Raw genomic sequence first — 25,637 nt, 5'->3', positions numbered from 1 at the left:
GGCAAATTATGCATAGAGATATTCATACAAGAATTATTAAATAAGCCTCATAGGTGTGACAACCCGACCAGTCGTCTCATGAGTTACCGCTTTATTTCCCTCATTTCTACTTCTTTATGCTTTGTTATCCGTGTTTTGTGGTATCGGGTTGGTCGGATCGAGTCTGGAGTGGTTTTGTTAAGGTTTGAGACACTTAGTCTCTTTAAGAAAGCTTAAGTTGGAAAAGTTAACCGGATGTTGACTTATGTATTAGAGGGCTCGGATGTGAGTTCTGATGGTTCGGTTAGCTTCGGGAGGTGATTTATGGCTTAGGAGTGTGATCGGAACGGGTTTTGGAGGTTCAGAGTAGAATTAGGCTTGAATTGGCGAAGTTTATATTTTGACGATTTCCGGTTGATAGGCGAGATTTTGATATAGGGGTCGGAATGGAATTTCAAGAGATGCAATAGATTCGTTGTGTCATTTGGGATATGTGTGTACAATTTCAGGTCATTTAGACGTGGTTTGGTTGGGATTTTGATCAAAAGCGTATTTCTGAAGATTTTTGAAACTTAGGCTTGAATCCGATGTGATTTGGCAGATTTGATGTTTTTTTAAGTGTTTTGATGATTGGAACAAGTTTGTATAAGGTATTTGGTTATGTTTGTGCTTTTAGTTGAGGTCCCCGGGGCCTCGGAATGATTTCGGGTGGTTAATGGAGAAATTGGAATTGTGTTGCAGCAGCTGATATTGCTGCTTCACGTATTTTCGCACCTGCAGTTTGAGGACCACAGGTGCGGCGCCGCATATGCGTTGAAATGGCCGTAGAAGCGGACGAGGAGGAATTTGTCAGGGACCGCAGAAGTGGTCAGGATAGCCGCATCTGCGGAGTCGCAGATGCGAAATCTGGTTCCTTAAGTGATTTACGTAGAAGCGGAGGGTAGACCGCAAATGCGGTACCGCAGATGCGGTTAAAGTGCCACATATGCGGAAAGGCCTGGGCAGAACATATAAGTTATTTCATTTCACGAGTTTGAGTTATTCCACCATTTTTGACTTCAGCTTGAGAGCTTTTGGACGATTTGGAAGAGGGAGTTCAAAGGAACTTCGTTAAGGTAAGGATTTTGGACCTACCACACATTTCTATGGTAGTATTTCATGGATTAAGACTTAAATTAAAGGAATTAAAGGGCTAAAATTGAAGAACTAGGGCTTGAGAAATTGGACTTTTGATTTGGGATTTGGAGGACCATTTGGGGCCGGATTTGAGAACTTTTGAAATGAATGAACTTGTGGGGAGATAAGGAATCTACTAATGTGAAAATTTCTGATTTTCGAGAAGTGGGCCCGGGGCTTGGGTTTTGGTAATTTCGGGATTTGTGCCATTTGTTGATTGTTTTCGCTTGGGGTTTGTTCCCTTAGCATATGTTGACGTCCTCGTTCTAATTTTTGGATAGATTTGATGTGCGTAGAGGTCGATTCGAGGGGCAAAAGCGCCGCGAGCTAGAGATTTAGCCGGTTCGAAGTGAGTAATGATTGTAAATGATGCTTTGAGGGTTTGAAACCCCGGATTTGCACATCGTAGTGCTATATTAAGGTGAGACACATGCTTGATGACGAGCGTGGGGTCGTGCACTATTGGGGATTGTGACTTGGTCAGTTCCGATTGATGATTTTACCACGTATTTACTATCCTCATGATTTGGGCTAATTGCCATATTTGGGCTTCGTGCCAACTATTTGAACCCTTCGGGGATTTTTATTACTATTTCCTCACTATTTTGACTTATTACTTGAACTCAGTCATGTTATTCTCCACTGTTTTACTACTCAGCCATTTTTACTCAGTCTTGAGACTTAAATGATATTTTAAATGATGTTTTGGGCTGAGAAATACTGTTTTTACTATTGCCCGAGGGGCTTGTGATGATTTTCGGATTGAGTAAGGCCGAGGGCCTAGTTGTGAGGATACACTGATACTAATATGAGGCCGAGGGCCTGAGATACATATTTACACCATGAGGTGGCTTGATTGATATGAGGCCGAGGGCCTAGATTTGATGCCAGGAGATGGCTTGTTATTGCGCTTGGGTCGTAAGGGGCCCCTCTCGGAGTCTGTACACCCCTAGCGAGCGCAGGTACCATTGTGATGTGAGATTGAGCCTGCGGGGCTGGTATTGTTCTATGTGATTACCCGAGTGACTGGTATTATTCTATGTGACTGCCCGAGGGTCCGGTATTGTTCTATGTGATTGCCTGAGAGGCTGATACTGTTCTGAGATGTTGCCCGAGGGGTGGATTTATTGATACTGTGCCCGAGGGGCGAACTTCTATTTGTTTACTTTGCCTTAATTACCTATCAATTACTTGTTTACTGGTTGAAAGAGGATTTTACTTGACTTTTCACTGTCTTACTTTCTTTAAATAGTTTTACTGCTTCATTATAGAATGCCTTGTGCCTTACGTGTTTTCTTACTTTTAGTATTTATTTACATTTGTTACTCACTGAGTTGGAGTACTCACTTTACTCCCTGCACCCTATATGCAGATTCAGGCGTAGCTGGTCCCGCTCCCGAGTGCTTATTAATTCCAGCTTCAGGCGGATATTTGAGGAGTCTTTAGGTAGCTGTTGACGTTTGCAGCCCGGAGCTCCTCCCTAACTATTTCCTTATGTTCTTAGTTCAGTATTTAAGACTCTGTAGTTACATTTAAGGATTTGGTATGGTTAGATGCTCGTGACTTGTGACACCCCGGGTAGGGCTGTACTGGGTTGTACTTCCGCACTTTATTGGTATTATTCGCTACTTGTTATTGCTATATCATGTTTTAGACTGCTTTTATGTTATTTAACTATTTTAAAAGGTGAATTGGGTTTAAGTGGCTGGCCTTGTCTTTATGAGAGGCGCTATCACGATTGGGTTCGGGTTTAGGGTCATGACAAGTTGGTATCAGAGCCTAGGTTACATAGGTCTCACGAGTCATGAGCAGGTCTAGTAGAGTCTCACAGATCGGTACGGAGACGTCTATATTTATCCTCGAGAGGCTGCAGAACCTTTAGGAATAATTTCACATTCTTGAATTCTTATCGTGCGCCCTTGATTCAGCTTGAAAAGTAACTCTTTGAATCCCTTCCACGCGTTCGTATGCGCGCATGTGCGCTCGGTATCGGATATGCATTGATGGCTTGTGATTCCATGATCGAGGGGCGAGATGTGATCTCTTTGCGTGGATGTTGGGCCAGTGTAGAGGACTCGAGGCCGGAATTTTGCATATAGCTTGAGCCTTGAGCTATTGATTTTGTGAGCGCGTGTTTCTGGATCCATATGTTCTGTTGTGTCCCTATTATGGGAGGTGATGACTAGATAGTTACTTGATGAGTGTGATGTGACTGCGTAATGTTTATGACAGTGGAAGGTATACAGAAATGCTAGGTTAAGGCAAAGCAGGTGTGTTATCTCCTGCGGAGTGTTCTGAGGTTGTGTGATCCTTATGTTGTCCGTTAGAAGATCTCATTTACAAGTGAAATATATGTGTTTCAATTTAAGTTTGGGTCACTTAGAGAGTGGGTTTAACTGTTACGAGAGTGAATGTGAGATTTTCATAAGAGTTAAAGTAGAGATGGTCTGTGTTTCACGAACTTATGAGAGATCGAGTTTAATATCACTATGGTATTATGGCAGCAATAAAGTATATGCGTATGAGTTATTGTAAATGTTTGGTCTATGGCTTCGAGCCAAGTGGGGGAGTCCACTATTAATTAGTCGATTGCACGGTTATGTGCTATGTTGGTTCCAGTTTGAGGCGTTCGGGAGAATCAATTATGGATTACAAGGATTTGAGTCCGAGGATGGCTCGAGTAAAGGAAAAGGTTATGTTATACTTCGTAGGTGTATGAGAATCACAGAATATCTCGAGTTGTTTTGAGTGTGGTGAGATGGGTCAGATGTGGAGGCAGTGCCCTCGTCGTTTTGCTAGTTCATCCCAGTAGAGGGGTCAGTCATTGGCTTCAGCGCCAGTTTCTTCACCACCACCTGCTCAGCCAGCTAGGGGCAGAGGTCAGTCAGTCGGGGGTCGCCCAAGAGGGGAAGGTCGATCAAGGGGCGGTCATGCCCGTTTCTATGCACTCCCAAGCAGACCCGATGCTATTGCTTCAGATACTGTCATTGCAGGTATTGTTTCAGTTTGTCACAGAGATGCCTCTATATTATTTGATCCCAGTTCCACCTTTCCTATGTGTCATCATACTTTGCTCGTGAGTTTTTTGCTTTACTTGTTCATGTATCTACCCCGGTGGGCGATACTGTTATTGTAGATCGTGTGTACCGGTCATGTGTGGTGACTATTGGGGGTCTGGAGACCCGAGTGGATCTGTTATTACTGAGTATGGTGGATTTCGATGTCATTTTGGGCATGGATTGGTTACCTCCGTGTCGTGCTATTCTGGACTGTCATGCTAAGATAGTCACATTGGCCATGCCGGGTGTGCCACAGATTGAGTGACGAGGTGTGATTGATTATGTTCCTAGTAGAGTGATCTTTTTCTTGAAGGCCCAACATATGGTTGGGAATGGTTGTCTTTCATATGTAGCATTTGTGAGGGATGTCGATTCTCAGGCTCCCAGTATTGATTCTGTTCCAGTGGTGAGGGATTTTCCCGATGTGTTTCCTGCAGACCTACCGAGCATGCCACCAGACAGGGATATTGATTTTGGTATTGATCTGGTGCCGAGCACTCAACTTATTTCTATTTCGTCGTATCGTATGTCACCAGAGGAGTTGAAATAATTGAAGGAGCAGCTTCAGGAACTCCTAGATAACGGCCTAAGGTGTCACCTTGGGGTGCGCCAGTTCTGTTTGTGAAGAAGAAGGATGGCACAATGAGAATGTGCATTGATTATAGGCAATTGAACAAGGTCACAATTAAGAACAAGTATCCTTTGCCTCGAATTGATGATTTATTTGACCAGCTTCAGGGAGCGAGGGTGTTCTCCAAGATTGATCTCCGTTCGGGTTATCACCAGTTGAAGATCAGAGATTCAGTTATTTTTAAGATGGCTTTCAGGACTCGATATGGTCATTATGAGTTCTTGGTGATGTATTTTGGGCTGACCAATGCCCTAGCAACATTCATGCATTTGATGAATAACGTGTTCCAGCCTTATCTTGATTCGTTTGTCATGGTCTTCATTGATGATATTCTGGTGTATTCACGTGTTGCAAAGATTGAGGAAGGAGAAGTGGTGTGCAAAGTTCTCCAAGTGTGAGTTTTGGCTCAGTTTAGTGGCTTTCTTGGGGCATGTGGTGTCCAACGAGGGTATTCAGGCTGATTTGAAGAAGATAGAGGTGGTTCAGAGTTGGCCCAGACCATCCTCAACCACATAGATTCGCAGTTTTCTTGGTTTGACAGGCTATTATCGCCGGTTTGTTCAGGGATTCTCATATATCGCATCGCCCTTGACGAAGTTGACTCAGAAGGGTGCTCTATTTGTATGGTCGGACGAGTGTGAGGAGAGCTTTCAGAAGCTCAAGACAGCTTTGACCACAGCTCCAGTGTTGGTCTTGCCATAAACTTCAGGTTCATATACAGTGTATTGTGATGCTTCGAGAGTTGGGATTAGTTGTGTATTGATGCAGGATGGTAGAGTTATTGCTTATGCTTCTCGTCAGTTGAAGCCCCATGAGAGGAACTACCCTGTTCATGATTTGGAGTTGGCTGCCATAGTTCACGCATTGATGATTTGAAGGCATTACTTGTATGGCGTATCTTGTGAGGTGTTTGCTGATCATCGCAGTCTTCAACACTTGTTCAAGCAAAAGGATCTTAATTTGAGGCAGCGAGATGGTTGGAGTTGCTTAAGAATTATGATATCACTATATTGTATCATCTGGGAAAGGCCAACGTGGTGGCCGATGCTTTGAGTCGAAAGACAGTGAGTATGGGGAGTTTGGCATATATCCCAGTTGGGGAGAGACCTCTTGCAATTGATGTTCAGGCCTTGGCCAATCGGTTCGTGAGGTTAGATATTTTGGAGCCCAATCGGGTATTGGCTTGTGTGGTTTCTCGGTCTTCCTTATAAGATCGCATCAGGGAGCGCCAATATGATGATCCGCATTTGCTTGTCCTTAAGGACAGAGTTCAGCATGATGATGCTAGAGATGTGACCATTGGTGATGATGGGGTGTTGAGGATGCAGGGCCGGATTTGTGTGCCCAATATGGATGGGCTTTGGGAGTTGATTCTGGAGGAGGCCCATAGCTCGCGGTATTCCATTCATCTGGGTGACGTTAAGATGTATCAGGATTTGAGGCAGCATTATTAGTGGAGAATAATGAAGAAAGATATTGTGGGATTCGTAGCTCGGTGTCTCAATTGTCAGCAGGTGAAATATGAGCATCAGAGACCGGGTGGTTTGCTTCAGCAGATGGATATTCCCGAGTGGAAGTGGGAGAGGATCACTATGGACTTTGTAGTTGGACTTCCACGGACTTTGAAGAAGTTCGATGCTATTTGGGTGATTGTGTATCGGCTGACCAAGTCCGCGTACTTCATTCCAGTGTGTACTACCTATTCTTCAGAGCGGTTGGTAGGGATATATATCCGAGAGATTGTTCGCTTGTATGGTGTTCCAGTTTCCATCATTTCGGATAGAGGTACTCAATTTACATCGCAGTTTTGGAAGTCTGTGCAGCGAGAGTTGGGTATCAGGTGGAGTTGAGCACAACTTTTCATCCTCAGACGGACGAGCAGTCCGAGTGTACTATTCAGATATTGGAGGACATGTTGCGTGCTTGTGTCATCAATTTTGGAGGGTCATGGGATCAGTTTCTACCACTTGCAGAGTTTGCTTATAATAATAGCTACCAGTTGAGTATTCAGATGGCTCCATATGAGGCTTTGTATAGGAGGCGATGTAGATCTCTAGTTGGTTGGTTCGAGCCTGGTGAGGCTAGGCTATTGAGGACTGATTTGGTGCAGGATGCTTTAGAGAAGGTGAAGGTGATTCAGGAAAGGCTTCGTACAACGCAGTCGAGGCAAAAGAGTTATGCCAATAGGAAAGTTCGAGATGTGTCCTATATGATTGGCGAGAAGGTTCTGTTGAAGGTTTCACCCATGAAGGGTGTTATGAGATTTGGGAAGATAGGGAAACTGAGTCCTCAGTTCATTGGGCCTTTTGAGGTGCTCCGTAGGATTGAGGAAGTGGCTTATGAGCTTGCTTTGCCACCCAACTTGTCGAGTGTGCATCCAGTATTTCATGTTTCTATGCTCCAGAAGTATATTGGGGATCCGTCTCATGTTTTGGATTTTAGCACGGTTCAGTTGGATGATGATTTGACCTACGATGTGGAGCCAATAGCTATTTTGGGTCGTCAAGTTCGAAAGATGAGGTCAAAGGATATAGCTTCAGTGAAGGTGCAGTGGAGAGGTCAGCCCGTGGAGGAGGCTACCTAGGAGACCGAGCAGGAGATGCGGAGCAAATATTCTCACCTGTTTGAGGCTTCAGGTATGTTTCTTGACTCGTTCGAGGATGAACGTTTGTTTAAGTTGGGGAGGATATGACGACCCGTCCAGTCGTCTCATGAGTTACCGCTCTGTTTCCCCATTTATGCTTCTTTAAGCTTCGTTATCCATGTTTTGTGGTATCGGGTTGGTCGGATCGAGTCCGGAGTGGTTTTGTTAAGGTTTGAGACACTTAGTCTCTTTTAAGAAGGCTTAAGTTGGAAAAGTCAACTGAATGTTGACTTATGTGTTAGAGGGATCGGATGTGTGTTCCGATGGTTCAGTTAGCTTCGGGAGGTGATTTATGGCTTAGGAGTGTAATCAGAATGGGTTTTGGAGGTTCGGAGTAGAATTAGGCTTAAATTGGCAAAGTTGATATTTTGGCTATTTCCGGTTGATAGACGAGATTTTGATATAGGGGTCGGAATAGAATTTCGAGAGTTGTAGTAGCTTCATTGTGTCATTTGGGATATGTGTGTAAAATTTCAGGTCATTCGGACTTGGTTTGGTTGGGGTTTTGATCAAAAGCGTATTTCGGAAGATTTTTGAAACTTAGGCTTGAATCCGATGTGATTTGGCAGATTTGATGTTGTTTGAAGTGTTTTGATGATTGGAACAAGTTTGTATAAGGTATTTGGCTATGTTTGTGCTTTTGGTTGAGGTCCCGGGGGCCTCGGGATGATTTCGGGTGGTTAACAGAGAAATTGGAATTGTGTTGCAACAACTGATATTGCTGCTTCTAGTATTTTCGCACCTGCATTTTGGGGACTGCAGGTGCGGTGCTGCATATGTGTTGGAATGGTCGTAGAAGCGGACGAAGAGGAATTTGTCAGGGACCACATAAGCAGTTAGGATAGTCGCATCTGCGGAGTCGCAGATGCGGAGAGTGTATCGCAGATGCGAAATCTGGTTCCTTAAGTGATTTCCGCAGAAGCGGAGGGTAGACCGCAAATGCGGTAGTGCCGTAGATGCGGAAAGGCCTGGGTAGAACATATAAGTTATTTCATTTCGTGAGTTTGAATTATTCCACCATTTTTGACTTCGGCTTGAGAGCTTTTGGACGATTTGGAAGAGGAATTTCAAGGGAACTTCGTTAAGGTAAGGATTTTCGACCTACCACACATTTATATGGTAGTATTTCATGGATTAAAACTGAAATTAAAGGAATTAAAAAGCTAAAATTGAAGAACTAGGGCTTGAGAAATTGGACTTTTGATTTGGGATTTGGAGGACCATTTGGGGTCGGATTTGAGAACTTTTGATATGAATGAACTCGTGGGGAGATAAGGAATCTATTGATGTGAAAATTTCTGATTTTCGAGAAGTGGTCCTGGGGCTCGGGTTTTGGTAATTTCGGGATTTGTGCCCTTTGTTAATTGTTTTCGTTTGAGCTTTGTTCCCTTAGCATATGTTGATGTCCTCGTTCTGATTTTTGGATAGATTCGACGTGCCTGGAGGCCGATTCGAGGGGCAAAGGCGTCGTGAGCTAGAGATTTAGCCGGTTCGAGGTGAGTAATGATTGTAAATGATGCTCTGAGGGTTTAAAACTCCAGATTTGCACATCTTAGTGCTATATTGAGGTGAGGCACACGCTTGATGACGAGCGTGAGGTCGTGTACTATTGGGGATTGTGACTTGGTCCGTCCCGATTGATGATTTTACTGCGTATTTGATTGAAACTTATTTACTATCCTCATGATTTGGGATGATTGCCATATTGGGCTTCGTGCCAACTATTTGAACTCTTCGGGGATTTTTATTACTATTTCCTCACTATTTTGACTTATTTCTTGAACTCAGTCATGTTATTCTCCACTGTTTTACTACTCAGCCATTTTTACTCAGTTTTGAGACTTAAATGATATTTTAAATGATGTTTTGGGCTGAGAAATACTGTTTTACTATTGTCCGAGGGGCTTGTGATGATTTTCGGACTGAGTAAGGTTGAGGGCCTAGTTGTGAGGATACACTGATACTGATATGAGGCCGAGGGACTGAGATACATATTTACGCCACGAGGTGGCTTGATTGATATGAGGCCGAGACCCTAGATTTGATGCCATGAGATGGCTTGTTATTGCGCTTGGGTCGTAAGGGGCCCCTCCCAAAGTCTGTACACCCCTAGTGAGCGCGGGTACCCATTGTGATGTGAGATTGAGCCCGAAGGGATGGTATTGCTCTATGTGATAGCCCGAGGGGCTGGTATTATTCTATGTAATTGCCCGAGGGGCTGGTATTGTTCTATGTGATTGCTCGAGGGGCTGGTATTGTTCTATGTGATTGCCCGAGGGGCTGGTACTGTTCTGAGATGTTGCCCGAGGGGTGGATTTATTGATACTACGCCCGAGGGGCGAACTTCTATTTATTTACTTTGCCTTAATTACCTGTCAATTACTAGTTTACTGGTTGAAAAAGGATTTTACTTGACTTTTCACTGTCTTACTGCTTTTAAATGGTTTTACTGCTTCATTATAGAATGCCTTGTGACTTACGTGTTTTGTTACTTTCTGTCTTTATTTACATTTGTTACTAACTGAGTTGGAGTACTCACTTTACTCCCTGCACCTTATGTGTAGATTCAGGTGTAGCTGGTCCTGCACCCGAGTGCTGATTCATTCTAGCTTCAGGTGGATCTTCGAGGAGTCTTTAGGTAGTTGTTGATGTTCGCAGCCCGGAGCTCCTCCCTATCTATTTCCTTATGTTCTTAGTTCAGTATTTAAGTCTTTGTAGTTACATTTAAGGATTTGGTATGGTTAGATGCTCGTGACTTGTGACATCCTGGGTAGGGCTGTGCTGGGTTGTACTTCCGCACTTTATTGGCATTATTCGCTACTTGGTATTGCTATATCATGTTTTAGACTGCTTTTATGTTATTTAACTGTTTTAAAAGGTGAATTGGGTTTAAGTAGTTGGCCTTGTCTTCAGGAGAGGCACCATCACGATCGGGTTCGGGTTTAGGGTCGTGACAATAGGCATGTCTCCCTATAAGTACTATATTACAAATTTTAATTTCACGAAGGGAGAATTTAAACACATAAACTTTTCACTACAAGGACCTCGTCCTCGTCCTTATATAACATCTACCGCAGCTTGTAGCCCGGTTTAAATATTCCACATCATGTAAAAGTACGAGGATCTCGTCCTTAACTCCGTACACAAGTAATATACACATTGTGCCAACTGAAATTTTCCATTTCATTTCTTTCTTCTTCTAAATAATTTCCGTCAAACAAAATCACAACATATAAAGAACCCTCACATCGATAGGGAGTAAAATTCGCAATTTAAATCAATTTTCTGGAAATCACATCAAAACCCACATCACAACTATTTTTAGTGACTAACACATAATGATTGACATACCTATTTCCATATAATCTCCCAACAGGAGTATTCATATACGTAAATTTTAGATTATGAAGCTCACTCATGAGTAGAGCATATTAGGAGGACTTGCCTCGATACTAATAACCAAATCAAGTTAAGGAAATTGTTCCTTTATGATAACTCGAGTTCGTACTTGTAACAACTCCATCTAGTATAGCAACCTCAGCTATACCATAGAAAATATATCAATGGGTCGGGCCTCCACCACTTAGGCGCCATCTACCCGCTTCTCCTCCACCCCTAATTGGTAGTGTAAGTAGAGTAGTAACTGTAATGGAGTATGTGGCACGTGTGCTCTAATGGAACTGATTTCTCCCAAGTCTATGACAATTTCTCAGGATGTTCCTAGTATCACCATTTTCATAACAACCCATCCGCAGTTCGATTGCTCATACTGAATCTGTACCGTATAACTTAAATAACCATTGCAGGAAATTCGATGCCGCTGGTACATTAAAAGATGACTGCCCCACGTGAGTGTTGTGATTAACTTAAGCACTACGAGTATACTGAATATGTTTCCATGGCCCCGCTAATACTGAAATGTAGAATTATTAAGGACGCAGGAATATCTCAAGTCTCATCATCATCCCGTTCAAATCTCAGCTCTTGACCATATACAAGTTTTGAAAAACCTTTCAATACCACATAAATACATCTCAGGCCAAAATTGGTATAACACATAACCCTGCAATCTGATCGTTGATAGTGGACTCCCCTCACTTGGTGCGAAATCATAAGACACATTCCGGCGATCCATAATACTAACCTTCACCGCTCGTACGACACCAATCATAAGACACCTCAAGGATTTACTTGGCGATTGTCATCATCATAACAGTTAAACTAACTTCCTCGAGTGTCTTGGTTGCTAGTATGTACTCTTCGCTAATTAGAAATCCCATACGAACCACATAGTCTCTAATACCACTAACTGTCTTTAGATTTACATCCACTTGTTATGATTATGTAACCAATTAAACCTTCTTAAGATTGTACTTATCAACCAGATGTCAAAATCTGATGCACTCCCGTGCGCACAACTGAAAAATCTCTCTGCACTTCCATAACCTCGATTCTGAACGACACGTGGTAATAATGGTTGAGCAACCCTAGATCTCTTATAACCTATTTACGGTATCACAAACCATTGGCATAATGTGCAATTCCATACATGAGTGGATGCAAAAGAACATAAGATATGTGCTTCAAGCTGAATAAATACCGCACGATAAGGAATGAATGAAGTGGATGTTTTTTCCTACTAGTTCTGTAGCCTCCCGAAGATAAGTACAGACGTCTCCGCACCGATCCGAAAGACTCTACTAAACTTATCTGTAAATTGTGAGACCTATGTAACCTAGGGATCTGATACCGACTTGTCACGACCCGGATTTTCCGCCCCCGGGAGTCGTGATGGCGCCTACTAGTGAAAGCTAGGCAAACCAACCAACTGAACTATCTACCTTGTTTCTATTTTTAATCCGATAATGGTTAAGAGCCAACAATTAGATAACAACAGAATTGAATAAGTGGAAAGCTGCATTGTAAAGTTTTAATAATACTATTAATACCAATCTATAAAAATCTACCCAAGACTAGTGTCACAACTTCATAGACTGTCTAGGAGTACTACAAATAAAGGTCTGAAAGAATAAATACAATGTTGTCTTTGGAAATACATGAAAGAAACAGGAATAGTAGATAGAAGGAGACACCAAGGCCTGCGGACGCCTGCAGGACTACCTCGGGTCGCTTGATGAACAAGAAACAACAATCTCACTGCGGTCCAAAGTCTACAGCACTGGCATATGCACAAAAGAGTGCAGAGTGTAGTATCAGCACAACCGACCCCATGTGCTGGTAAGTGCCTAGCCTAACCTCGGCGAAGTAGTGACGAGGCTAGGACCAGACTACCAAATAAACCTGTGCAATATAGCATACAAAAATAATAGGAAGCAGATAACAATGATGGAAACAATGATCAACCAGTGATATAAAAAGCAGGCAACAAGAATACCATAAATGTTCCTCAACAAATAATAAATACAAGTGCAATCAATTAATCAAGTCCTTCAAATATAAATCTTTCGCCTATAAATCCTTCAAGTAATAATCTCTAAGATAATATGCTTTTCAATATGTATATTTCGAATATATTTCCTTCAAATAAATATCTTTCATATAAGAATCTTTCGAATATAATTCTTTCGAGTAAAGGTCACCTTGTGACGCCTCAATTCATAATCATAAATAATGTAGGTCTTAGCCCACTTTCATATTTTTACAACACCTCGTGCCCATATTTATATCACAACCGCACGGACAACTCACATGCCATTAAATAAAACCATAATATTTTCCCCGGAACCTTGTGCCCACATATTTCTGCCTCACATTGCACAACAATATCCTCATGTTACTCAGTTCATAGGTTCCATAACCCAATACAATTAAGAATGTTCAAAGAGCCTCATTCACTTAACATAAAGTAGAGTACAACTTCCAACCAAAGTAGGAAACCAACAAGAAAAGATGAAGTTATTTTTAGAAATCATTTGATAAAGAAAATACCCTTTTCAATTAAAGTACAATATCGAATGAATCATTACCTTTAATACGAGAAATCAATAAATCAAAACATAGTAGAAATTCCTTTTTAAGTAAAGTACAACCTCAAATGGTTTAAGGAAAATTTAGTTGAGAAATCAATTGAGTTAAAAATGTAACAATTGTTGAAATTTGAAGTATTGAACATATAAAAAAAATAAGGCGAGGTATTGTAAACACTATGGATTCCAACACAAAGGATCACAACAGTAAAGGGATCTAAACAGTTAATACACTTGAATTGTTAATAACAAGTAAACACAACAAACAGAAGGTGCACGACATCACCCTTCGTGCTTTAACACTCTTCCTCACCCAAACAATATACGGCATCACCCTTTGTGCTTTAATACTCTCTCACCAAAACAATGCATGGCATCACCCTTCGTGCTTTACACTCTTCCTCACCCAGTCAACAAACATAAGGTAAATAGGGTAAGGGAATCTCTAACATAGTAACAACAGAAAATCAGTAAATAAACGTAAAGGACAACATAACTCAATTAGAATAAGGAAAAATCAAAGACAAGTGCATGACATCACCCTTCGTGCTTTTACTCTCGTCCCCACCATAAGAATCAATATAAACTGCACAACATCACCCTTCATGCTTTTACTCTCATCCTCACCGCAAAATCAATGTAATTGACACAGAATTGTACATCGTGCGGCACGTCATCACCCTTCGTGCTTTACACTCTTCTTCACAAAACATACATGGCATCACCCTTCGTGCTTTAACACTCTTCCTCACCCAAACAACAATCACAAGAAATAAGAGCAAGGAAATAAATGAAATCACAATAAAATTCTGGCAAGGGAACAATAGTACAACAATTAAATCCCGGCAAGGGAAATAACATCAAAACAATAACTTCCCGGCAAGGGAATCAATATCATGATTTTCTCTCTCCTTTCTTCTTTCACGTTTACTTCACAACTCAATTCACAACTTGTGCTAATGCTCTACAATGTTCAACAATTCAATTCTCAACTTGAGCCAAAGCTCTACCATGTTCAACAATTAAATTCTCAACCTGAGCCAACGCTCTACCATGTTCAATTAATAATAATACTTCCACAAGTCATATTCCTCAATAGAAATTATCATATAGAGCAAATACAATACGAAACGGAGTCATATTAATCAAAGTATAAGACTCACAGGCATGCTTGACACCAATGTATAGATACTTGTCAACATGCCTATACGTCGTACTCAACAAATAACATATAACAAATAGGACACACCTCTTAATCCCTCAAGCTAAGGTTAGACCAAACACTTACCTCGCTTTGCAACCAATTCAAAATTCTAACAAGCCTTTTACTCGCGAGTTCATACCCGAAATTCTCAAATCTGGTCATAAACAATTCAAAATACTCAACACGAATCGTAGGAACTAATTCTATATGAATTTACAAATTTTCTAGATTAAAATCCGAAATTTAGCTCAAAAATTGCCCGTAGGGCCCACGTCTCGGAATCCAACGAAACTCATAAAATCCAACAATCCATTTCGATACGAGTTCAACTATACAAAAAATATCGAATTCTGATGTCAAATAGACCTTCAAATCCTAAATTTTCATTTTTGGAAAACTTTACAAAAACCACAATTTCTTTCATCCAAATCCGAAATAAATGATGAATACTGATATAGATTCATGAGATGTAATCACTTCCGGATATAGAACACTTACCCAAGTCGAAATCGTGAAAACCCCCTTTGGAATTGCCCAAATCCGTGCTTGAATGACCAAAAATGGAAGAAATTTCGGACCCCTTCGTTTTTTACACCGCCCAGGGGATTTTATGTGCTTTGCCGCGCTCACAGGCAGAAAACTTCTAAATCGGCGCGGCCGTGCACCTGGGCGCGCTTATGATACAGGTCTGGTAAAATGGTCATAACTTTCTGTATACACTTCCAAATGACAAACGGATTGATTATCTGGAAACTAGACTCAAAGAGCTTTAATTTGATAGTTGCATCACACAACTCGTTATATCCACGTAGATATGATCGTCTAAAGTGAGGTCTTATGCATACTCATTTGCAACTTTAGTATATTATGTAATTTTCCAACTTGGCTTAGACTTAGAACTTTCCTTAGACCCCATATATCTTATAGTATGCCTCGTACACTTGCTATCATATCCAATTGGTATTCATAATAGTAATAGACCTCTTCCACATATAAAATAATATAATTAGAATACGTCAGCTTTCTTATTTCGCCAAAATGCGCCAAATTGTCCTCTGGACTTCCAAATCCAAATCCAGACACACGTCTAAGTCTAAAATCACCATACGAAGCTATTGACGTCATTAAAATTCTAATTTGGGGTCTTTTGCGTCGAATTGTCCTGTGGACTTCCAAATCCAAATTCGGACACACGTCTAAGTTCGAAATCACCATACGAAGCTATTGACGTCATTAAAATTCTAATTTGGGGTCTTTTGCTCAAAAATCAACTCTTTAGTCAACTCTTTCCATTTGCTTTAAAAAAATAAGATTTTGATTTTCTTTAAATTTAACTCTGAATCTTACGAAAAGTCAAACTTGACCATACATGCGGGTCATAATGCGTATTATGAAGCTCCTCAAGGTCTTAAGCCGTTGAACTAGACACTAATTCTTATAACGATAGGTCAGGTCGTTACAGCTATAATCCGCCTGGAACTCACGTGCTATAGTATCCATTCAGAATCCGCACGGACAACTCACCTGCTGCACGGATAACTCACATGCCGCACGAACAATTCACCTGCTATAGTATCAATATCCTCACAATCAGGCCATCGGCCTCACTCAGTCATCAATCTCTCCAGTCTCTCTCTCACGGGCTCACAATGCCATGAAACTAGCTCGAAAATGATGATATGATTGTATCAATAAATAACAACAGAGACTAAGAGATGATATGTAATGAATGAATATGATTGAGTACGAAATTTCAATAAAATCAACAAGTCAATAGCAAGGAGTGACTACTATAGGTCCTCAATAGTACCAACATATAGCCTAAACATGATCTCTAGCATGATTAACAGCTCAATTACTTTAGTATGTAGGGATTTCATGGTTATAGATAAGATCAAGTAACTATACAGTACCACAGAAATAACAGAGTCATGATTCACACGGTGTACGCTCACACGCCCATCATCTAGTATGCGCGTCACCTCAGCACCAAACACATAACACGTAATGCGGGGTTTCATACCCTCAGCACCAAGTTTAGAAGTATTACTTACCTCGAACAAGCCAAATTTCAATACCGAGAAAGCCAAGCGATGCTCCAAAAATGCCATCTTGAATGTACCGACCTCCGAACGACTCAAAAGTAGATAAAAACAACTCAAATACATCAAATAATGCCAAAGGAAACAAACCCATCGGTAAATGTTGAATCTTTAATCAAAAGCCCTAAATCATCCAAAAAATCCAACCCGGACCCGCACCTCAAAAACCGATAAAACTCATAAAATCCGATAATACGTTCAATTATGAGTCCAACCATACTAGTTTCATTCAAATCCGGCTCCAAATTGATATTTAAAACTCATAAATTTGCTTTATGAAACTTTAGGCTAAAACCCCTAATTCCTCTTTAAAATTCATCAACCAATTGCCAAAAATTAAGATAGATTCATGAAATAAAATCAAAACCAAGTGTAGAACACTTACCTCAATCTTTGTGATGAAAATTGCTCCAAAAATCGCCCCAATCCGAGTCTCACATCTCAAAATATGAAGAAAGAACCAAAACCTCAATTTTATAGCTTCTGCCCAGCATTTTCGCATATGCAGTAAAAATATCGCACCTGCGACCTCCGCTTATGCGGAACAAATTTTGCTTCTGCGAAGAAATCCCTGAACAACCATCACCGCTTTTGCTATCCATTACCACTTTGCGACCATGCTCATGCGCTAAGTGATCCATATCTGTGGTTGCGCAGGTGCATCCAAGCACCCACACCTACGATACTCATGCCCGTTACAGGTCTTATATATGATTTAAGATGATTCTGGGAAGTTTGGTATGAAACGAAATCCGTTTGACGTGATTCGGACCTTAAATACAAAATTTAATGTTTAAGAAGTTTCGATAAATTTCATTGATATTGAGGTTTAATTCAATGTTTCTAATGTTATTTTGGTGATATGATACACGAATAAGTCTATGGGATGTTTTTGAGGTTGTGTGTATATTTGGTTTGGAGCCCCGAGGGCTCGAGTGAGTTTTGGATAGGCCACGGGGTGGATTTTTATACTTAGAAAGTTGCAGATTTTAGCTGGAGTGCCCAGGCCTGCAGGCTTCGCATTTGCGAAGGCTGGATCGCAAATGCGAGCTCGCAAATGTGAAGGCTGGATCGCAAATGCGAAGCCAGCCCAGGCATGTCTTGGATCGCAAATGCGAGATATTCTTCGCAAATGCGAAGATTTGCCAATGGGCCGCTGATCGCAAATGCGACCTATGTATCGCATATGCGACACTATTTTCGCAAATGTGAAAGTTCAGTATTTCTAACGCAATTCCCAAGTTAGCAGAGGTCGGGGTTCGCAATTGCGAACCCCTGTTCGTAATTCTCATACCTGTGACCTGCAACTTTCATACTTAGACGATTTTAAACTTATTTTTCACATCTTTTCGAAACTCAAACTCCTTTGGGTGATTTTCCAAGAACAATTCTTCTTCCAAATTGATTGTAAGTTAATTTTAACTTATTTCCTTCAATCATTAACATCTTTTAACATGATTTCAACTTAAAATCAATAGTTTTCATGGGGAAAATTGGGTGTTTTGGGTAGAACCTAGGGTTTTTCAAAAATTGGGGATTTGTACCTCGATTTGAATTCCGATTTCAAAACAAATTATATATGGTTCGTGGGGGAATGGGTAATTAGGTTTTGGTTCGAACCTCGGGTTTTGACCATGTGGGCCCGGGGGCGATTTTTGACTTTTTGGACAAAACTTTAGAAAACTCATATTCATGCATTGGGGTTGATTCATTTAGTATTTATTGATGTAATTAAATAACTTGTGACTAGATACGAGCAAATTGGTGGTGGAATCAAGGGGTAAAACTATAATTGAATCGTGAATTGTGTTCGTGACATCGAGGTAAGTGTTTGGTCTAACCTTAGCTTGAGGGATTAGGAGTTGTGTCCTGTTTGCTATTTTTTTCTTGTTGAGTACGACGCATAGGCATGGTGATAATTGAACCTCTAGAGCATTGGCTCGAGTTGTGTAGTGAATTGTGAAGTAAAAGTGAGAAAGAGGAAAGATCATTATGTCGCCCCCTTGTCGGGCTATTGTTTAGTTGTGGTTCCTGGAATTGTGTTTTTAATGGATATTACAGATGCTTAGGTTGATGATCCTTTGTGTTGGGTAAGGATTATGGTTATTCTCGTGGAATAAGTTTGATGATAGCTGAGGTAGTTAGATGTTGGAACTAGTTGAGTTATAGTTGAGGTAGTTAGATGTTGGAACAAGTTTGGTTATAGCTGAGGTAGTTAGATGTTGTAATAAGTTTGATTATAGCTGAGGTAGTTAGATGTTATGATAAGTTTGATTATAGCTGAGGTAGTTAGATGTTGTAACAAGTTTGGTTATAGCTGATTCTCCCTTGCCAGGACGTACTTATGCTGTCGAATCCCTTGTCGGGATAGTGTCGACCTTATTGATCCCTTGTCGGGACTCTCGTTATAATTGTAAATATTATATATGGATCGGGTTGCACACCGCAACATTATTACATATGGATCGGGTTTCACGCCGCAACAATATTATATATGGATCGAGTTGCACGCTGCAACAATATTATATGTGGATCGGGTTGCACACCGCAACAAAGATATGATGAGATAGGAGCGGGTGGTATGCCTACTACAAGATATAGTGAAATGGGAGCGGGTGGTACGCCTACCACGAGATACAGGAAATGGGATCGGGTTGCACCCTACAACAAGATGCGAAAATAAAGTGAAATCTGCCTTTGTTTTCCTTATTCATGTTAGTGGTTGGATTTTGCTTCCTTAATATTTCTCTTGATATTCTATTTTTCACCTGTTATTCCCCGAAGCATGTTTCCTCCTCCCATCTTTACTTGTTTATTTCTTCTTTACTTCCCGTTGTATATTATATAACTGCACAGGTTTATTTGGTGGTCTGGTCCTAGCCTCGTCACTACTTCGCCGAGGTTAGGCTAGGCACTTAGTAACACATGGGCTTCGGTTGTGCTGATACTATACTCTGTACTCTTTTGTGTAGACCCCAGTATTATAGACTTTGGACCGCAGTGAGATTGCTGATTCTTGTTCACCAGGCAACCCGAGGTAGCCCTACAGGCGTTCGTAGGCCTTGGCGTCTCCTTCTATCTACTTTCCTGTTTCTTACATGTATTTTTTCCAGAGACAATGCTGTATTTAATTCTTTCAGGCCTTTATTTGTAGTATTCTTAGACCGTTTGTGAAACTGTGACACCTGTTTTGGGTAGTCGAGACTCAAACAGTTGTAATAGATATTCATGTTCAGCCGGCTAATTGTTTTCTTCCGCTTATGTTATATTCCATTGTTTAAATGCTATTTCTTCGAAATTGTTAAAGAGAATAAAATTGGTAAAAAGGTAGATGGTTCAATAATTGGCTTGCCTAGCTCACATTAGTAGGTGCCATCACGGCTCTCGAGGGTGGGAAATCCGGGTCGTGACAAGTTGGTATCAAAGCTCTAGGTTACATGGGTCTCACAGTTCATAGACAAGCTTAGTAGAATCTGAGGTATCAGTACAGAGACGTCTATATTTATCCCTAGAGGCTACAGAGTTAGGAAAAGTTTCACTTCTATTCTTCCCTGTCGTGCGATTTTGTTCTCTCAATGCTAAATTGAAACCTCTACTCTTTTCCTTTCGTGAATGGCGAGGTCATGTACCGCTTCTTCAGTCGAGCAACAACACAAACCGGTGATAGATCAGCTACATCTTCGGAGGCTTTGTGGAGTTTGGATAAGTTTCACCAATCTTTTTACTACTACATTCAGCGGTGCATCTACTGAGGATCCCCAGGATTATCTAAACAGATGTCATGAGGTTCTCAGGAACATGGGGATCGTGGAGACCAATGGGGTCGATTTTGCTACCTTCGCTTGTCTGGATCCGCCAAGACCTGTTGGAGAGATTATTGATTGGCTATACCAGTTAGGTCATCAGCTTTGACTTGAGAACAGTTCACACAACTATTTCAGGAGAAGTTTCTCCCCATCACTCAGAGAGAAGTCTATCGGAGGCAATTTGAGCATCTCCAGCAGGGTTCTATGACTATTACTCAGTACGAGATCAGATTCATCGACTTGGCTCGTCATGCTCTTATCATAATTTCCACCGTGATAGAGAGTGAGAAGGTTCATTGAGGGACTCGTCCATCCCGCTCAGTTAGCTAGAGGTGGAGGTAGCAATATTAGAGGTGGAGGTAGAGATGCTAGAGGTGGAGGTAGAGGTATTAGAGGTGGAGGTGCATGTACTGTTCTAGTTTGTAGCAGAGAAGCTTAGGTTTATTTTGTGCCGCATCTGCTCATGCCTAGTGGTTCTTTGAGTGCCCCTATTTATGTGTCTACACCGGTGGGTGATTCTATTGTGGTGGATCGTGTTCATTGTTCATGTATAGTGGTGATTGGAGGTCTTGAGACTCGTGTAGATTTGCTTCTTCTCGACATGGTTGATTTCGATGTCATATTGGGGATGGACTGGTTATCATCTTACCACGCTATCTTGGACTGTCATGCCAAGACTGTGACCTTAGCCTTACTAGGTTTACCTCATTTAGAGTGGAGAGGGACTCCTAGTCATTCTTCCCGTAGTGTTATCTCTTATGTGAAGGCTCGACGTATGGTCGAGAAGGGGTGTTTGGCCTATTTGGCATATGTTCGTGATTCTAGTGCTGAGGTTCCTTCTATTGATTCAGTGCCCATTGTTTGTGAGTTTCCTGAGGTATACCTTTCAGACCTGCCGGGTATGCCACCCGACAGGGATATTATTTTTGCATTGATTTGGCTCCGGGCACTCAGCCCATTTCTATCGCGTCGTATCGTATGGCCTCGTCTGAGTTGAAAGAGTTGAAGAGCAGTTGCAAGACTTCCTTGAGAAAGGTTTCATTAGACCCTGTGTTTCGCCTTGGGTGCGCCGGTGTTGTTTGTTAAGAAGAAAGATGGGACGATGAGAATGTGTATTGATTACCGACAGTTGAATAAGGTTACAATCGAGAATAAGTATCCATTGCCGAGGATTGATGATTTGTTTGATCAGCTTCATGGTGCCAAGGTATTTTCGAAGATTGACTTGAGATCTGGCTACCATCAGTTGAGGATTAGGGCATCCGATGTCCCTAATATAGCTTTCCGCACTCGATACGGGCATTATGAGTTCTTGATGATGTCATTCGGGTTGACAAATGCCCCATCAGCTCATATGGATTTGATGAACCGAGTGTTTAGGCCTTATTTGGATTCGTTCGTGATAGTCTTCATTGATGATATTTTGATATATCCTCGCAGCCGGGAGGAGCACGAGAAACATCTTAGAGTGGTTCTTCAAACCTTGAGGGATAGTTAGTTATATGCTAAGTTCTCGAAGTATGAGTTCTGGTTGAGTTCAGTTGCATTCCTGGGTCACGTGTATCAGCAGACGGTATTCAGGTTGATCTGAAGAAGATTGAGGCAGTCAAGAACTGGCATAGACCAGCATCAACTATAGAGATTCGGAGTTTCTTAGGGTTGGCAGGCTACTATCGTCCGTTCGTGGAGGGGTTTTCATCTATCGCAACCCCGATGACCAGGTTGACCCAGAAGGGTACCCAATTCTGATGGTCAGATGAGTGTAAGGCGAGCTTTTAGAAGCTCAAGACAGCTTTGACTATGGCACCGGTGTTGGTCTTGCCCACAAGTTCAGGGCCTTATACAGTCTATTGTGATGCATCTCGTATTGGACTTGGTGTAGTGTTGATGCAGGATAGCAAGGTCATTGCCTATGCTTCGCGGCAATTGAAGATTCATGAGAAGAACTATCTGGTTCATGATTTGGGGTTGGCAGCCATTGTTCACACGTTGAAGATTTGGAGGCATTATCTGTATGGCGTGGCATGTGAGGTGTTCACGGATCACTAGAGTCTTCAGTATTTGTTCAAGTAAAAGGAGTTGAATTTGAGGCAGAGAAACTGGTTGGAGTTGTTGAAGGATTATGATATCACCATCTTATATCACCCGGGAATGGCCAATGTAGTGGCTGATGCTTTGAGTAGGAAGTCAACCATTATGGGCAGTCTTGCTTATATTCCGGTCGGTGAGAGACCGCTTGCTTTGGATGTTCAAGCTTTGGCCAATCAGTTTGTGAGGTTGGATGTTTCTGAGCCCAGCCGTGTGTTAGCTTGCACAATCACTCGCTCTTCATTATTGGAGCGTATCCGAGATCGACAGTATGATGATCCCCATTTGTGTGTCCTTAGAGACACGGTACAACACGGAGGTTCCAAGCAGGCTACCTTAGGTGATGATGGAGTTTTGAGCTTGCAGGGCTGAGTTTGTGTGCCTAATGTGGATGGGTTTCGAGAGTTGATTTTAGAGGAGGCCCATAGTTCTCGGTACTCTATTCATCCGGGCGTCGCGAAGATGTATCAGGATTTGCGGCAACATTATTGGTGGCGGAGAATAAAGAAGGATATCGTTGCATATGTGGCTCGGTGTTTGAATTGTCAGCAAGTTAAGTACGAGCATCAGAGGCCCGATGGTTCATTTCAAAAGATTGAGATTCCTAAGTGGAAATGGGAGCGTATCACTATGGACTTGGTTGTTGGTCTCCCAAGGCATCAGAGGAAGCTCGATGCAGTGTGGGTTATTGTTGATAGGCTGACCAAGTCAGTGCATTTCATTCCTGTGGCAGTCTTTTATTCTTCCGAGAGGTTAGTTGAAATCTATATCTGGGAGATTGTTCGTCTTCATGGTGTGCCCGAGTCTATTATTTCGGACCGAGGTATGCAACTTACCTTGAATTTATGGAGGGCAGTTCAGTAAGAGTTGGGCACGCGGGTTGAGTTGAGCACATCATTTCATCCTCAGACGAACGGGCAGTCCGAGCGGACTATTCAGATTTTGGAGGATATGCTCCGAGCTTGTTCTATTGACTTTGGAGGCTCATGGTATCAGTTTTTGCCTTTAGCAAAGTTTGCCTACAACAACAGCTACCAGTCGAGTATTTAGATGACTCCTTATGAGGCTTTATATGGTAGGCGGTATCAGTCTCCGGTTGGATGGTTTGAGTCGGGAGAGGCTTGGTTGTTGGGTACGGACCTGGTTCAGGATGCCTTGGACAAGGTCAGGATTATTCAGGATAAGCTTCGTACTGCTCAGTCTAGGCAAAAGAGTTATGCCGACCGCAAAGTTCATGATTTAGCATTCATGGTCGGTAAGCGGGTATTGCTTCGAGTGTCGCCTATGAAGGGCGTGATGAGATTTGGGAAGAAGGGAAAGCTTAGCCCTAGGTTCATTGGCCCGTTTGAGATCATAGATCGAGTGAGAAAGGTGGCTTATAGACTTGCATCACCGCCAAGCTTATCCGTCGTGCATCTAGTGTTTCATGTGTCCATGCTTCGGAAGCATCAAAGCGATCCATCCCACATGTTAGATTTCAGCACTGTCCAGTTGGACAAGGATTTGTCCTATGAGCAGGAGCCGGTAGCTATTCTAGACCGGCAGGTTCGTCAGTTGAGATCAAAGAGTTTTCCTTCTATTCGTGTTCAGTGGAAAGGTCATCCTGCCGAGGCATCGACCTGGGAGTTCGAGTCCGATATTCAGAGCCGTTATCCCCATCTTTTCCCTGACTCAGGTACTTCCTTCTTCTGTCTGTTCGAGGACGAATGATTGTTTTAGAGGCGGAGAATGTGATGATCCTTTTGGGTCATCACTTGTTTCTAAATTGAATTCTGCGTTCCAAGGCCTTGAAAACCTCTTTTAGCATCACCTCGATTTGCACGCATAGTCCGGGCGCGTAGCCGGAAAGCCTAAATGTGAATATCTGTGAAAAATGATAAATTTTGACTATAAAATGAATTCATTTGACTTCGGTCAATGTTTTGGGTAAACGGACCCGGACCCATAATTTGACAGTCCCGGAGGGTTCGTAGAAAAATATGGGACTTGGGCGTATGCCCGGAATCGAATTCCGAGGTCTTAAGCTCGAGAAATGAATTTTTGAAGAAAATTATTTTCTGAAATTGTTTATAAAGTTTGGAAATAAATTTTGATTAAAACATGTTAGTATCAGGCCCGTATTTTAGTTCCGGCACCCGGTACATGTCTTATATATGATTTAAGAGGATTTGTGAAGTTTGGTAAGAAACGGAATCCGTTTGACTTAATTCATACCTTAAATGCAAAATTTGATGTTTAAGAAGTTTTGATAATTTTTATTGATATTGATGTTTAATTCAATGTTTCTGATGTTATTTTGGTGATATGAGTACACGAATAAGTCCGTGGGATATTTTTGAGGTTGTGTGTATATTTGGTTTGGAGCCCCGAGGGCTCGGGTGAGTTTTGGATAGGCCACGAGGTGGATTTTTAAACTTAGAAACTTGCAGATTTTAGCTGGTATGCCCAGGCCTGCAGGATTCGCAGTTGCAAAGCCAGGCTCGCAAATGCGAGATTTTCTTTGCAAATGCGAAGATTTGCCAATGGGTCAGTGATCGCAAATGCGACCTATGTATCGCAAATGCGACACTATTTTCACAAATGTGAAAGTTCAGCATTTATTTGCGAACCTTGTTTCGCAATTCCGAAGTTAGCAGAGGTCGGGGTTCGCAATTCCCATACCTGTGACCTGCAACTTTCATACTTACACGACTTTTAAACTCATTTTTCACATCTTTTCAAAATACAAACTCCTTTGGGCGATTTTCCAAGAACAACTCTTCTTCCAAATCGATTGTAAGTTAATTTTAACTCATTTCCTTCAATCATTAACATCTTTTAACATGATTTCAACTTAAAATCAATTGTTTTCATGGAGTAAATTGGGTGTTTTGGGTAGAACCTAGGTTTTTCAAAAATTGGGGATTTGGACCTCGATTTGAAGTCCGATTTCAAAACAAATTATATATTTGGGTTCGTGGG

This window comes from Nicotiana sylvestris, chromosome 12 (assembly GCF_000393655.2).
Source record: "Nicotiana sylvestris chromosome 12, ASM39365v2, whole genome shotgun sequence".
NCBI classification, from domain to species: domain Eukaryota; kingdom Viridiplantae; phylum Streptophyta; class Magnoliopsida; order Solanales; family Solanaceae; genus Nicotiana; species Nicotiana sylvestris.
The sequence above is the reverse complement of the archived record's forward strand: the minus strand, read 5'-3'. Positions refer to the sequence as shown.